The sequence below is a fragment of the Miniopterus natalensis genome, chromosome 2 (assembly GCF_054644295.1).
Source record: "Miniopterus natalensis isolate mMinNat1 chromosome 2, mMinNat1.hap1, whole genome shotgun sequence".
Classification (NCBI taxonomy): Eukaryota; Metazoa; Chordata; class Mammalia; order Chiroptera; family Miniopteridae; genus Miniopterus; species Miniopterus natalensis.
In genome coordinates, this window is record NC_142082.1 from 181879504 (window position 1) to 181894377 (window position 14874).

At 42.3% G+C, this 14874-nt stretch overlaps 1 protein-coding gene across 5 annotated transcripts in view; it reads left to right on the forward strand.

Moving 5' to 3' along the window:
- The first annotated feature begins 4832 nt into the window (after positions 1–4832).
- Positions 4833–14874, forward strand: part of SGSM3 (small G protein signaling modulator 3) — a 36182-nt gene continuing 26140 nt past the window's right edge. For 4 of the 5 annotated variants that reach the window (XR_001602610.2, XM_087814940.1, XM_016205308.2 and 1 more), the window contains exon 1: positions 4833–4914. The gene's annotated coding sequence lies outside the window, so the exon portion shown is untranslated. The remainder of the gene's footprint in view (positions 4915–14874) is intronic. The other variant, XM_087814938.1, reaches the window with a different exon arrangement.

Consider the following 14874-nt stretch of genomic DNA (forward strand, 5'->3'; position numbering starts at 1 on the left):
TGACAATCTTTAATCCTGGTTACACAAACTGGTAGTTTATTGAATCGGCTGTAGCTAAAGAAGATGGAGGTATGAATTATCCACTGGAAGGAGAGCACTAGTGTTATGCCACAGCTCTCTATCATTAGCCGTGTCTCTGTATGTTTTCAGCATAGGTGAAAAGAAGAAAGCTTTATCAGATTTGCAAATGACACAAAACTAGGAGAGTTAACCAATACATTTATTTGATAAAATAACTAAGATTTCAAATATCTAACGTTACGTAGGCTGAAATGACGTGGCCAAAACTAAGAACAGAAAATTAAGATAAGCTTGGCTGGCATAGCTCAGTGGTTGAGTATAGACCTATGAACGAGGAGGTTATGGTTCGATTCCCAGTCAGGCCACATGCCTGGGTTTCAGGCTTGATTCCCACTGAGGAGTGTGCAGGAGGCAGCCAATCAATTACTCTCATCGATGTTTCTATCTCTCTCTCCCTTCCTCTCTCTGAAATCAATAAAAATATTTATTTTTAATTACGATAAATGTGAATAAGTTAAACTGAGTATAAACAGTTTAGACAGTTTTAGGATGTATTAATGGTACGTATCCAGAAAAATTGCCAGTCTTATTGTTCCACTCATGGCATTATGTTCAATTTTGGACACCCAGTCTGAGGAACAGACAACTGGAGAGCCAACCTCCAAAGAAGACCTTGTCATGAGTGGTAAAGGAATGTTAGGTCTCTTTATCCTGTAGGAGAAAATTTGTCAGTGCTTCAAATACAGTTGTGAGGAGGAAGATTGACATAATTATCTGTTGTCCCCAGAGATACAACCTGAGACCAGTACCCATTGTTGAAAGTCTGAGGCTGGTTTTGACCTAGACACTGGAGCTGCTACGAGTTAGCGATTCTTCCCCCACCCTACCCCTTCAATTCAGGCAGAAGGCTACCTAGTCAGGAATGGAAATGTTTTGAGGGAGGAGAGGCTTAATTGCCTCCAATTTTATCTAATCAAAGGCAGTAGAAGTAAAGAGCTCAAGTTGTTGGGAAGAAACAGTAAGTCAATGCTTAAAACCAAATTTTACAGTACAGTTCATTGTGGCAAGCAAGCGAGCATGGCATTGAGCCACATGACATTTCAACTCTTCCAGAAACAATTGGATTGTTACTGCTCTCATGAGGATGTTTAAATCGGGTCTGGCACAAGGAATTCAGTCACTGGGCTCTGATCATTCTATTTCTCTAGTACAGACCACATCAGAGGAAGCAGCTACCATCAGTGTATCCGTAATCAGAGGGCATATTACATAGTAGACACACTGGGGATATCGGATACCATGGATTTTAGTTAATAAATATCCTCAGAGGAAATAAGATCTTAACAGTCTTGTTCTGACAATTCTCTTGGACTTCTGAACTAGGGATTGGTGATCCTGAGCTATTTGAATGGGTATATTGGTTTGTGTGTTTCTTCTTTCCTCTTTCATTCTCATTTTTATATATCTGTGATATACTTTTAAGTACAATTTATCTTATTTTCCCATTTAACATTTTAATTAAAGGCATTTGGGTGCACTGAAGGTTGGCTGAGAAGAGAGAACATTCATGCCTTCTTGAAGATTAGGTTGAATTCAGTTAACCAACAATGCAAACCAGGATCTGAACCATCCAGAAACCAGGGTCTGGACAAACTCTGGGACAACTGGCTTCTGTTCAGCTGCATTCAGAGTCCTGGATATTTACTGCCCTCCTTTCCCCTGGCTGATGGTACATTTCATTTAATAACCAGGAGAATCTGATGACAAGTGGAAGCACAGATTAGGTGCCTCCAGAATGGCAACATAAATCTCAGGTGGATGTGAGGGTTAAGCTTTCAAGATGTGCTCATCAGAAGACAAGATGATCTGCTGGTGACAACTTGGACAAAAGGTCAAATGAGAAATGAGTGGGTGGGTAAAAATAAGCCCTCTATATCTCATATAACAAGGCCCTTTGGCCTTAGGAAAGCGAGGTTTGTCCTGCCCTTTCAGATTCTGACTGTACTTGTTGTCACATTTGTGGTGGTATTAGGCCTTCCTCTTCTGTAGAGGGCCAGAAATTGTGATTAGGCAACATCCCAGCCCAGGATAGCATGGAAGGAGGGGTTTGAAGGCATCTTTAGGAACTCCTGTAGACCCCCCACCCCCTTCCAAAATTCCCACAAGTGTTTCATAGAAAAAACAAGCTCATATTGAATAGTGGTTTTAAGTGGGAACATGTGAGACTGGGAAGAAGATGAGCCGTGAGGCCTACTAATCAGTTTCCATCCATGAGTGATCTAGCCTTTCATTGCTATGGCTCTAGGGCACTGAGACATTTAAAACAATGGGAAACTGTTATGCCTTTTCCATGGTTTTAAACTTTAATAGGACAGCTGTCTTTAGAAGTTGTAATTAGGATAGTGCCAATTGTAAGAATACAAGCCAAGTTTATTTAAAACATATAATGCAGAAATCCAAATAACATCTCAGAAGAATTCATCCCATAGTTCCTTAAATAACTAAGTTGCTCTTTCGGAAAAAAAGGAGGGGTGTGTAAAATAATATATATTATACTTCTCATTTAGAAAGCTTTATTTCTTTAGTGATAACCTGAGGAAATAAGTATTTACAAACTATTTTGTTTCTGATCCAGGTTTCATACTTTAACAGGTATTTTTTCGGCACCCTACTGTGTACTAGGAATAGTGGTGAGTGAGCAAGACAGTCTGCCCTCCTGGAGCTGTACATCCCGGGCTGGAAGCAGCCTACACAAAGTGATGAATGGCTCCTCAATAACGGAACGTACAGAATTTAACATCTGAACGCATGTAAAGTTCCGTAAGCTCCACTGAGACAAGGTGCTCCTGAGATGTAACTTCAACACGAAATCCACACTGCTGGGTTTTAAGCATCTTGTAATTCACTCTTCATCAGGAGGGAGATGCTGCTTTTCCCACCTGCGCGGTGCTTGGCTGAATTACTTCAACACACCTGGCTCTCCATCCACCCTTCATGTGGCATGAATTAATAGGGGCCTTGCCTTGGGTGTTGTCCTAGGAAGCTAAGAATTTGGCAATTTTCCTTTCTCCCTTTTGTTATCTAATGGAGGCTAAATGTGTATACAGAATTCTTACACAGCATTTACAAATAAGAAAGTTTCATAGAATTGGTAGCTAGTCTATCACTCCTTAAAAGGGAAGGACTCGTTTTCTGTCTCCTGTGGCCTTTGGACCTGCTCAGTATTGAACTCTGACAAATGTTCCACTGGAGTGCAGGGGACAAGTCCTTAGTTCCCTATTAAGTCTGTAGGGAAAGTAGGCAAAAGTGAAATGCTAATGGTTTATTGCAAAAACTTAAGGGGCCTATGCTGAAACTAGTATTAACTCAGCCGTTGAGTTGACTCTTCAGCTTATCTTACAACTATCTCAAGAAATTGTTTTCCCATAAAGATACATTTAAGAAATACAGCCCCTGAAAGTTGTGATATGAGAAAAAAAGGGTGTTACCACACTAAAAAGGCTGGAATTCATTGCTCTAAGGCATTTTTAAAGAATTTTTACTTATTGATTGATTTTACAGGCGGGCGTAGGGGGGAAGAGAAACATCAGTTTGTTGCTCCACTTATTAATACATTCATTGGTTGATTCTTGTATGTGCCCTGTCCAGGGATTGCACCTGCAATCTTGGGGTATTGGGAAAGCAAATTTTTTTTTTAAAAGAAAGAATATGTAAGAGCTAGTTGTGTGGTTTGGAAAGAAAAATGAATTCGGCCACAGAAAGAGTTTAGATCTCTGACTCTTAGTAGTTTATCAGTTATTATTTTGGCAAGGTCCTGTGTAAAATTAAAATGATTAAATTCTTCCTGCTTTCAGCACAGGAATGTTGTGAATTACGTGATCATAAAACAGTAAGATGACTGAGACTGCCTTGCTGTATTTTGTAGGCTTTGCCTATGGTTCCCATTCATTCACGCTGGGCATCACCACCTTGGAACACCATTAGGGAATCCATGCTTAGGTTAGTAAGCAGCTCTAAAACTATAAATCTCTTCAGAGTAGGGTGAAATTTCTAGAACATTCCTGTAATACTATTGTAGCTTTTGGTGACCTTTCTAAAATGTGGCCAGCACTTTTTTCCCCAACCTAGAGCCTGATGTCAACTGGGACGTGGATATCAAATAGAAATGGGCCTGCCACCCTCTTGGACTGTTAGTTTGTACTGTGCATTAACATTTTCTCAAACAGCATTCAATTCTCACAACCGTAAGCTCACATTCTCATTTTGTGGATGCGCTCACTGTCAGCGTGGTTCAGTGACTCAAATGCAGGCCTCCGACTACACCCACTGCATTATGCATGCCCCGGGGGAATAAATTTCTTGGGCCTGACCTCAACCAATTTGTTCCAATTTGGGGCTTCCAATTTGTGTATGAGTGGATCAGGCTGGTCATGTACTGACTGGTTCTATACACCCGTAAAGAAGGTGCTTGAATTGTTTGGAAAATGAGCATCAAGTAAGTGCCCCTCCTTCCCAGAGACCTGTCGCGTCTATCCCGCATCCTGACAGCTGGCTCACCCCATATTGCCCAAAGTTCCTCGGGCTGCAGTGCAGACGAGAGGCCGGTGGGCACTGCTAGGCTAAAAATGGGCCTCGACTGTTGCTGGGCTTAGAAAGGAGACTCGAGAGCGAGGTCGGGGGCGCCCAAACCCGGACTCTCCCACCCTTCGGAGCAGGAGAACTTCAGCCCCCAGCATGCCCCGCGGCTGCCCGGCTCGGCCCCGCGCGCGTGCGCGGTGTCGCCGCGGAGCCCTGACTGGAGCCGAGGTGCGGAGCCGCGAGCCAGACCCGCGTTGGCACCGAGGTGGCGGGGACTCGCGGTGGCGGGGCAGCTGGACGTCTCTTGCGGGGCAGGTCAGTGCGCAGCGAGAGGTCGACGGGACTGGCTAGGTCTGCGGGGCCGGAGGCCCACACGTGCCCCTCGGGTGGGGACGCGGGGGCGGCTGTGCACGGACTGACTGACCGGAGGACTGACGGCCGGGCGGAGGAGGGGAGAAGCAGCGCCCGGCCGGACGCGCTGGTGCGACGCGCGGTTTGGGGCCCCGGCCGGTGGCGGTCAGGCGCGGGCTCTCGCGCCCGAGTGCGGGGCCTGCGGGGCGGGGACGGTGCTCCGACCCGCGGGTCCCTCGCGTCCTCCTCGGGGCGGGGGCGCCTCCAGGTGGCGGGACCCCCCGGGTGGCTCAGCCTGGCCTAGTGGGGGGGGGCCGCTAGCGCCCCAGCTTAAGTGCCGGGGGCGGAGCGGGGCGCTGGAGCCCGAATACAGACCTCGCCCTCAGGCAGCTGGGAGCAATTTACAGAAACTGCGCCAAATGGTCGGGGGGGTGGGTGCGGGGGGCTTTTTTTTTTTTTTTTGAAAGAACCGCTGCTTCGAGCACATTTACAGCAGCAAACTCCTCAGGAATAACTTGTAACTGCGTGTCCGGGGTCTGAACACATAGGAATATTGTTTGTGTTTTAACTTTGGGGAAATTGAGCATGTATTAGTCAGATCACCCAGTATGATTAGGGTTGGAATTTGGAAAATTATTCTCATACCCAATTTAATGATCCAGGATGCTGCTTATATGGGGGTGGGGGTGGGGGTAAAGTTTCTTTCAGTTAGTGATTATCTTATTTTCCAGCCTTGGTGCTGCACGAGAGGTTGTGGGGGGTTGCTGGCTCTTGTTTTTTGGTGGGGTATTTAAAGGTGTCCTGGAGTATTTACCCTTCTGTCTTACTCTTTCTTGGTAAATTCAAGTTCCTAATCAGACTGAAAAAACTGAATTTTTAACTTTGACTTGTTTACTTGTAGCTTTTGTGGTTATGTTTGTGATTCTTTGTGGATATACCCATATTTCTTTCTTCTTTTCCTCCTCATGTCTTACTTCCAGTTCTCTCTGAACTCTAAACGATAGTTATACCCTCTTTGTTTTACTTATGTATTTCTGTTCTCCACGATTAGTTTGTATTGATTCTAAGTAAAGGTCGATATCTTTCCTGCCTTTTGGTAATCCTCAATGTGTGTAGCCTTTTCATCACTAATTGTCGAATTAGCCGGGCTTTAGTCCCCTGTCCCTCATTTCTTTTCAAGCGTGGAGGTGTGTGATCTGGGGTGGTGTGGGTGGGGTGGTGTTTGTTTCTGTTGATCAGATATAGGTAACAGGTGCATGACCAGAGCATTAACTTTAAAAGGCTGTGAATATAAAAGGGCATACTAACCTTGTGAATTTGGGATCTTGTCAGGTTGACAGAAAAGTCCATAAACTAGAGTAGTGCCTCGCAGAAATGAACCTCACATTAGGGAAGTATATTGAGAAAGGACGGTGGGGGAGAATCATCTCTAATCTTACCAGCCATCTTTCTGTGCCTGGAGTGGATGCTGGGAGCACCTGTTGGCTTAGACACTTAATGTTCTCTGTTTGTGTGTCTTTCCTCTTAATTTTCAATGAGAGTTTTGGCAGAAGCCCAAAATCTTGTACATTTAATGATTTAACATCAGTTTCACCTACTTATTCTCCAGATTGCCCCTGTTCCTCATCTGTCCCTCAGTTGGTGGCATCAGTAATTTTCCATAGCAGCCATTCATGAGCTCATGCAGACCGTCACAAGGAAGTGGAATAGCACAGAGGGTGGTTCACACAGAAGAAATCCTGTTTCTTTGCCGTCATACAGTACACAGAGACTGAGACAGGAAACCTGTACTGAAGCACAGGTTATATGGTTAAATTAGTCCGGGCTTCCGCATACAGTAGTAATCATTGATAACATTTATTGAATGTCTTCTGTTTGCTAAGTGCTGTGATTATCACCATGAGGTATAGGTATTATTCTCATTTTATGTGTAAGTTGAAGTACAGAAATTCAGTGAATTGCCTAGTTATTGTGACAGGGCCAGAATTCAACTTCAAGTCTGACTCTGGCACTGTTGCTCTTTCTCATGTGCTGTACCGCCTTACCAATAAATATGTTCAAGTCTTTCTCATTCTTAAAAAAGTATAAAACTTTACTGTGATGACATTTCTCCTTCAAACTACTACCATTTCCTGCCCTTCTCTTCCATTTACTCCTTAGTTCATTGCAGCCTGGCTTCCACCCTCAACTCTATTGAAATTGCTCTCATGAGCTCCATTCAACCATTTATTAAATACCTACTGTACGTACCATCTTCTAGACTTACAGAGTCCAAAACATGGTTCTTGCCCTGTTTAGGGACTAATGAGGGAGAAAAAGAAATTCAAATTCATACATGTCAATGTGATGTGTTAACTGCTGACCGAGCAATCTTTGCTCTTGGGAGTTGGGGGAGGAACACTTCACTGAGAAAGTGACACGAGACTGCCAACAGAGAGAAACCCTAAATTGTTTTAGACAGTGTTGTTGGGACTGCATAATTAGGTGTGTGAACTTTTAGGAGAAGCTATATCTTGCCAGTGAGAGATTATACACTTGAAATATACAGTGTAGGCTTTAGAGTCTGACAGGCCTGGGAACTGACCCTTAATTTTTCTTTTCTTTTTTTTTTTTTCTTTTTTTTTAATATGTCTTTATTGATTTCAGAGAGAGGAAGTGAGAGGCGGAGAGAGAGAGAGAAGCATCAGTGATGACAGAGTCATTGATCACGACCTCCTGCGCGTCCCTTCCTGGGGATCAAGCCCGCAACCCAGGCATATGCCTTAACCAGAAATCGAACCACAATCTCCTCAGTTATAGGTTGCTGCTCAACCACTGAGCCATGCCAGCAGGGCTAATTTTTTTTTATAATACCTGCCTACAATGTAAGCTCTATGAAAGCAGTCTGTCTTTTTTCACCACCTCACTTCTCCCTCCTAGAATAGTGGTAGGAGATCAGTAAATACAGGTTGTCCCCCCCAAAAAATGTATACACACTTTAACAGCTGATAGCTTAATTTTGAAAATGAAATGTATTTTAATAAACACTGCCTTTATAATTTTTCAAAGTGTGTGTATACATTTTTTTTGGAACACCCTATATTTGTTGAATGAACACTTCCTAGGATGTTGTGTTCTGCACGTGGTAGGTACTATCTAGTAGTACTATGTGATTGAGAATGTGACTCTTACTTTCAGTGGCTTATGGATTGATTTTGAAGACACCAGTGTTCGAATAGTATCACCTCCCCTTTTTGACCAGTTAGGCTCGTTACGTATGGTCACAATTCATAAATCAGGAGAGAAACATTACGTATGGTCACAATTCATAAATCAGGAGAGAAACATTCATTTCGATAGGCACTGTTAACTGTGTCTTCACTTCTAACATTATGCTCTTTTGCACTTATAAACACATTCCTGCTTTTTTTAAGTGTGATGTAAGTTTTGTATGTATGGTTTTTTTCTGAGCTAATGATATGAATTGTTTTGGAAAGTTCTTTGGCGTCATTAAATAGCTTTATCAATAAGGGTAACATCAGGCCTTGGCCAGGGTGGCTCAGTTGGTTGGAGTGGGTTTGATTCCTGGTCAGGGCACATATCTAGGTTGGAGGTTTGATCCCTGGTCAGGACATGTACAGGAGGCAGCCGTTCAATGATTCTTGCTCACATTGATGTTTCTCTCTCTCTCTCTCACATCTCTATCTCCCTCTCCCTCCCTCCCTCCTTTCCCCTTCCTCTCTCTAAATGTGTGTGTGTGTTTATCCTTGAGTGAAAATTAAAAAAAAAAATTAACATCAGAAATGAGATTGAACACACCAATCCAGTTATCAGGCTTGTTCTTGAGAATGGCTTGATTTCCAGATAGGGCTAACTTTTTCTTTCTTTTTTTTTTAACAAAATGATAAGACTATTCCTGGCCCTGTCTAGATGCCTAGTTAGCCTTCTAGCTAACATTCTAAAGACATGAAACAACAGATCATTTCCCTCTTCTTGTGTTTGAGTTTCATTTGTAAATATCCTTAATTTGTGGTTAGGGTTAAAGTCCAAATACCAGTGTTTTTTTTTAACTTTTTAAGTCAGTAGAAAATAGCAATTCGGAGCACCTGACAATGAAGTTAAAATTCTGGCTCTTTAACTTCCCAATGCCTCATTTCCCTTTTCTGTAAAATTGGAATAATCACTACTACTACCACCACCACTCATAATAGTAAATATTTACTGGGTATTTACCATATACTAGGCACAGAATTTTATTATATTAACTCAATCTTTATGACCACCCTCTCTATTATTTGTATTATGCCCACTTAAGTTGAGGAGACAGTCACAGAAATGCTGAGTGGCTTGCTTCAGTCCACACAAGTAAGTGGTGGGATCAGCATTTGAACCCTGGTAGTCAGACTTGAGTGTGTGCTCACCTCCTCCTTCATGGGGTTGTTGTAAAGATTAGATAAAATCTGTGTAATATGTCCGACAGGCAACCCATAAGTGCTAGCTATTAGATTTAGCTTTGAGTTTATAGGACATTTCACATTTCTTAATTTGGTTGTCCTAATTACAACAATACATTGTTGTGACCAACGTCTTACAGATAGGAAATGAGGCCTGAGTTTGGTCATTTGCACAGGTTGTACAGCAAACATGAAGGCTTTGCTGTTCCTCCACACCTTTTTTTTTTCTTTTATCCTCATCTGAGGATATGTTTTTATTGATATCAGAGAGAGAGAGAGAGAGAGAGAGAGAGGAACATTGATGTGAAAAGAAAGAAACATCGATTGGTTTCCTGCTTGCGTCCCGTATGTTCCCCAACTGGGGATCGAACCCCACAGCCAAAGGTTGTGCCCTGAACTGGGAATTGAACCCACAACCTTTTGGTGTATGGGATGACGCTCTAACCCACTGAGCCACTCAGCCAGGGTCACACCTGGATTTTTATGCTGAATATGAGACATCACATTTTTAAAAATATGTTTTTATTTATTTTAGAGAGAGAGAGGAAGGGAGAGGGAGAGAGAGAGAGAAACATTGATTGGCTGCCTCCTGCACACTCCCTGCTGGGATTGAGCCTGCAACCTGGGCATGTGCCCTGATGGGGAATCAAACCAGGGACCTCCCAGTGCATGGGATGATGCTAAACTGAGAGCCACACTGGCCCAGGGCGAGGCATCACATTTTCAGAGTTTAGTGGACATGTGTTGTTTTGGCCTGCCCGGCATCCAGTCCAGGTTTTTGTGAGAATAGTAGCTCAGTTTTGCTCTGAGGAAACACCTGAACAAGTAGGTGGTGGGCACATGACCCAGGTTAGGCCAGTAGTAGTTAGGCAAATTGATGTGTTCCTCCTTTAATTTGAATCTTAGGTTGAATGACACAGAGACAGTCACAGCTCCTTCATCCAGGTTCATTCCTAATATATAGACGCTGGAGCTACTCTGTTATTTGTTCTCAGACACCTGATTCTTCAGCTTTTCCTCAGTTCTGTGTCCTACCTCATGTCCTTTCAATACATTCCTATATTACATAATTTGTTACCCAGAGTCAGTCTTTGTGCCTTGAAGCTGAGACTCCCTTAACTTACTGTTACATGACATGAGGCCATGTCACCTAGAAAAAGAGTTAAAATAACCGGTAACTTTAACCTGAAGAGAAATCTCAGAGAAGACCTGAAGGTTATCTTCAGATGTCTGAAGCATATAGTGTACAATGTCCATAAAAAAAAAAAAGTTGACATTACTTGCAAACAGATTTCTGCTTAAGTTAAAGCCCCAATTTGACAACTACAGTTGTACTATCAGTATGGTACAGAGGGACAGCTTAGGAGTCACTGTGTTTGATATGGGCAATGCTTAACCTCTCTGAGCCCTGATTTTCTCAGGTTTCCTAGCTCAGTGGTAAATGCTTAGTAAATACTTTCCTTGGTACCTCCTTTCTAATACCTCAATCCATTCACTGCCACAAAGTAAATAGGATTGGATTACCATACTTTAGGGTTATTATGTAATTATTTTCATATCTGCAATCGAAACATCTCCAGTAATTAATTATATAGATGGTATGGCCAAATAAATGCCTTAAAGATAAGATCCTTTGTAGACCTCTATGGTTTAATTATATGAGGAATAGGGACTTTATTAACTACATTTATGATCTCACTTTAAGTGCCATATGCTTCTATGTTAATATAAAACATTCAATATAAAGTTCTCAGTGGCCTTTTTTGCCAGTCAGCCCTCAAGGAGATTTATTTTTCTCAAAGGCTCTTGCCTGCTATTTTTCAGAGCTCCCTGAATGTTGAGTTGCAGTTAGCTAACCATTATTTGTTCCACTTTTACTTCTGAGGAGGTTGTGTGCCCCCAGCCCTGGTTGTGGGAATGACAGAAGGCCCGTGCAGTCCCTTGCTTTTGCTTCCTTGTCACCACCCAGGTACTACCAGGCTGTAAACTTAGGGCAATGATCCTGGGAGGGACTCAGGGAGGTAACCAGATTACCTTGGACGATTAATTATTTTACAGGAAGACCTAGAGTGGACAAGCATGGCTCAGAAGTCTGCACAGCAGAACTTCATTTAGCTGGTGCTGCTGTGGACGAAAGGGGAAGCCGTACCTGGGCTTGTGGAATTCTGGGGTGAGGTTCCTATTTCCATGGTCTGTGTTTCCACAGTCTGCTCTGCCTTGCACATTCACCCCCAACTCTTGCCTAAAGAAACACTATCCCTGGTCACAAAGGAAATATTTACTCAGGGAAGGGAAAGCAGTCCTAGCTATAAGCCTGTAGGAGCAGGAGCAGGAGTGGAGCTCAAGGTAGAGTTGATTATTGGAGTAATTTTGCTCTTCTGCTAACCCCAGTTTTGGGGGAGTCAGTTGAGAAATTTGGATGATACAGTGGGTCCTCATATGTCTTTGGCACTAAGGGAGATAAAGGGTGATATGATTAACAAACATGTTTTCAACAGGGATGACTGGGGTGACTGGAGCAGGGAGCCCATTCTGGAAGATGAGCACAATTAGCTGTGTTATCATGGTGTTCGGTGGGGCCCAAGGTTTGAGACTTTCTTTACATACTGTTGAAGAATTGCTTTACTTAGCAGCATGCTCTGAGAGAAGGTAGGTGGGTTCCAAGGTCTGAAAAAAGCATTCTATGGCTGGAGCACAGAGTGTGTGTGGAGGGCGAAGGAGAGGTAGGTACTGAGAGGTAAAGCTGCAGTGGTTAGCAGGGACTACTAGGTCATGCAGGGTCCTATAAACCAAGTTATCAACAGATGACCCGATTAGTAAATCATAGAACTTCTGGCTGTAAAGTCCGTATAATTACTGGGGAAATGCTAATAGTTTAATGGTCAGTGGAGAAAAATTATTTTAAAATCTATAATAGGAAAATGGTGTATGTAGGGAAAAAACAAGAGCAGAGCATAGGAGAGAGCAAAATGTGACTTACTGGGGGTGGCAAACTTGTGGCAGAATTTTTAAAAATATTTTTTTATTTCTATTATGTTGTCACGTTAGAATAAATACAAAATTCAGAGGAGGGAGAGTCCAGAACAAGCCAGTGTCCCACCTGACCCAGCTTAGGTTGTGGCTGGGGACCAGTTGCCTGGACTATGGAGGAAACCCAGGACATGTGGAGGCATTTCTGTAAAAGATTCAGAAATAGCATTTTTTTTTCTTAGAGCTTATCTTACAAATTGTTGTACTTTTCTGGTCTGTTGGTTTGTAAGCATCTCTCTTCTTTTAAACTGTTTTTAGTGACTTTTGCTTTTGGGAAAGGACTTCCTACTAGAAAGCAACAGCCACCCCAGATGAAGTCACACACCTGGGGATTTAACCTTTAAAAAAAACCAGCCCGGTCCAGCGTGACTCAGTGGTTGAGCGTCGACCTAGGATCCAGGTGATTGGGGTTCGATTTCCGGTCAGGGCACATGCCTGGTCAGGGGCGTGCAGGAGGCAGCCGATCAGTGACTCTCTCATCATTGATGTTTCTATTTCTCTGTCTCTCCCTCTCCTCTCTCTGAAATTAATAAAGATATATTTAAAAAAAAACTAATAGCTTGGAAACCAAGTTTTAAAGTATTGTCAGTTCTTTTTCCAGTGATTACTTAGACTATTGGGAAACTTGTTACAGTCTTTTAAAAGGTAAAGTAACAGATTTTTACCTTTTAGCAGTTTAGGGAGTTCTTGACTTCACAGGTTGCTAAGATGTCAAATTCATGCTGAGCAGTGTAAGTAAACTGTTAGTTACAAATGAGAGAGAAAGGGATCCTTTTCACAGTTATAAATAAGCTATTTCAAATAGTTTACACCTTTTTATTTTTCACTTTTGCTTTCCTTGGTTTTGTATAAACATTAAATCCCCTGAGGAGATGGATATTTAAGGTGATAGGTAGTAGCTCTGACAGGGAATGAGCAGGGAAGACAGACAGGCTACATGGGTGTTGTAAGTTCAGTGCTTCATTTGTGGACCTCAGAAAAAACTCAGGGAGAACATGTTCTTATTCCTCAATGTTCTACTATACTTAAACTGTAGTTTAAAAAATTGAGATATAATTTAAGCACCACAAAGTCACCCTTTTAAAGTATACAATGCAGAGGTTTTCAGTATATTCAGTATATAATGTGTTGTGCAACCATTACCACTGTCAAATTCCAGAATATTTTTATCATCCCAAAAAGGAGCTCCATGCCCATTTAGGGATCATTCCCTATTTCCCCTCCCTCCAGCCCCTGGCAACCACTAATCTACTTCCTGTCTCTATAGGTATGTCTATTTCAGGCGTTTCATATAAATGGAATCATATAAATATCACTGGATTCTTGCACTGAGCATATTTTCAAGGTTCATCCGTGTAGTAGCATGTATTAGTACTTCATTGCTTTTTATGGCTGAATAATAGCCCAGTACATGAATATTCGCATTTTGTTTATCCATGCCTCCACTGATGAACAAACATTTGGATTGTTTTCATTTTTAGGCTATAAATAATGCTGCTGTGAATATTTGTGTGCAGGTTTTATGTGATGTAATTATTTTTAAACACAATACTTATATACTTTGTCAAAAAAGAAAACATTAAAAATCAAGACCAGTAAACCATATTCCTACCAACTAATCCGGCCATATTCATTTTTATGTTACCTTCAACGTATGTATAATATTCCAAATAATTAAGAAATCATGTATTAGAACTCTTGTCAAGATCACCAACAACCTCCATCTTGCCAAACCATAGTACTCAACCTCCAAGTGGCATGTGATGCTGATCATCCCTCCTCTGGAAACACTCTTCTCTTGGCTTCTACAGTACCACACATTACAAGCTTTCCTTCTACTTCACTGACTACTCCTCAAATTATATTTCCTATTTCTTTTTCTACCTGACTTTTAAATATTGGAAGGTTCCAAGATTCTGCATTCTCTCCTCGGCTATGATTCTAGTCCTAATGATTCCCAGATTCACTATCTCCAGTTCTGACTTCGGTGAGCTCTCTTGATTTCTAACCCTTAAACCTACTCTCCCCCAAGTTGTCCCTCATCTTGGTTAATGGGACCAAGCATTGATTCCTGCTTTCCATTACCTACCTCTGCACCACATCCAGATTTCATCCAGAATCTAGTTAGTTGTCACCATCTCAACTATTTTAGTCCAAGATAGCATCTCTCACCTGGATAGCTATAATAGCTTCCACTCTTAACCCCTCCGTAGTTCACTCTTCACCATTTGAATGTGATTTCTCTAAAAACCTAAGTCAGAGACCTTGTCATCCCCCTGCTCAAAGTTCTCCAAAGGCTTCCTATTCAAATAGCCCTGGTTGCCCTGCCTGGTTTGGCTCAGTGGTTAGAGCATCAGCTTGCAGACTGAAGGGTCCCGGGTTTGATTCCGGCCAAGGGCACATACCTCGGTAGCAGGCTCGATTCCCAGCCCATCAGGGTGTGTGTGAGAGGCAACTAGTC